Source organism: Chiloscyllium plagiosum, unplaced genomic scaffold, assembly GCF_004010195.1.
Source record: "Chiloscyllium plagiosum isolate BGI_BamShark_2017 unplaced genomic scaffold, ASM401019v2 scaf_47260, whole genome shotgun sequence".
NCBI classification, from domain to species: domain Eukaryota; kingdom Metazoa; phylum Chordata; class Chondrichthyes; order Orectolobiformes; family Hemiscylliidae; genus Chiloscyllium; species Chiloscyllium plagiosum.
The window spans coordinates 6,034-7,579 of NW_025206370.1; the positions used below are offsets into that span (position 1 = coordinate 6,034).

Sequence of the window (1,546 nt, forward strand, 5' to 3'; positions counted from 1 at the left end):
GAGGTAGATCTCTGTGAATGGGGAGGGGGTGTAAGGGCTGGAGGGGGTGACAGAGATAGGGAGGGGGTGTAAGGGCTGGAGGGGGTGACAGAGATAGGGAGGGGGCGTAGGGGGCTGGAGGGGGTGACAGAGATAGGGGGAATGGTATGGGTGACTGCCTTGTGTATTTGTTAACGGGGCCCCTTGTCGTTTCAGCTGTGAGGCCGACCACCAAGTCTCAGAGATCTCACACTGAGGAGGGCGTTCAGCAAGGTGATGGCGCCAACCCCTTCCCCAACCAAACCGGCCCCATTTCGACCCCCAACACCACGTCCCCCTCCCTCCCCTCCCTCGCAACCTGCCCCAGGGCAACGGCGGCCGCCCCCTCTCCCCTAGTTCGAGGCGCTAGGCGACTAGGTTGACTCTAGCCTTGGCGGCCATTTTGCTGTTGGCATCCGCTCTGGCGGCCATTTTGCACGCGTCCTTGGAGGACAGGGCCCCGCTCCTGTGGCCTGGTCAGCGCAGGCCCAGCCTCCTGACGGGTGGCTCCGTGATACGTCCACAAGTCTGGATGGAGGAGGGGGAAACGGGACGAATCCCCGTGGGCGGTGCCACTATTTATTCAACAAAGTGGGCCCCGTCTCTCTCTCTCTCTCTCTCTCTCTCGGTCTCCCTCTCGACCTTGCCCCACTCGTTCACGTGATGTGGGCGTCCACAGCCCTTCTTGCCCCATTGGCTGCGGGTCTGGAGTCACGTGTAGGCCAGGTCCATGTCAAAATGGCCGCTTCCTGCCCGAAAGGAAGTTAGTGGGTTTCTCGGACAGCGCTCGCCATCTGCGGGAATCAAACCCGGGTCTCGGGGTCAACAGGGGCGAGCGAACAAACTGTTAGGCCCCCCCCCCTCCCTGTTCCACATTCCTCCGGTGCGTTCGAGATTATCGAGGGGACGGCAATCGGGGACCAGGCCAGTGTTGGGCGCGACCCTCCACCTCCCACCTCGGCCGGGCGTTCCAATCTCAGGCTTTGCCGCCACGCGACGCAGGCTGACGGTAAGATTTAGGCCTCTCCTTCCCCGCATCCCCCTCCACCATCTTGAATGAGTCAGACATCTGTTGGTCCACCAGGGGCTCCGAACTCCGAACTCTGAACTCTGTGACGGGCCTCAATTGCGGCCGAGATATAGGGCTCTTCAAGGCTAGGGGGCAGAGGCCTGTTCAGGCCCGTGATGCCTGAGGGCCGGAATGTTCTTGGGCCTGTCGACTAGAGGCTGACACGCTTGTGGAGGGTCAGTGCTCAGGGAGCAGGCCCTGTCGGAGGGTCAGTGCTGAGGGAGCGGGCGCTGTCGGAGGGTCAGTGCTGAGAGAGCGGGCGCTGTCGGACAGTCAGCGCGGAGGGAGTGGGCACTATCGGAAGGTCAGTGCTGAGGGAGTGGGCACTATCGGAGGGTCAGTGCTGAGGGAGTGGGCACTGTCAGAGGGTCAGTGCTGAGGGCATGGGCACTGTTGGAGGGTCAGTGCTGAGGGCATGGGCACTGTCGGAGTGTCAGCGCTGAGGGAGTGGGCACTGTC

The 1,546-nt window shown here is 62.6% G+C and overlaps 1 long non-coding RNA gene across 1 annotated transcript in view; it reads left to right on the forward strand.

The window, feature by feature from the left end:
- Nucleotides 1-195: 195 nt before the first annotated feature.
- Nucleotides 196-1,546, forward strand: part of LOC122546510 — a 4,277-nt gene continuing 2,926 nt past the window's right edge. The window contains exon 1 of the long non-coding RNA XR_006310762.1: nt 196-252. This is a non-coding gene — a long non-coding RNA (uncharacterized LOC122546510). The remainder of the gene's footprint in view (nt 253-1,546) is intronic.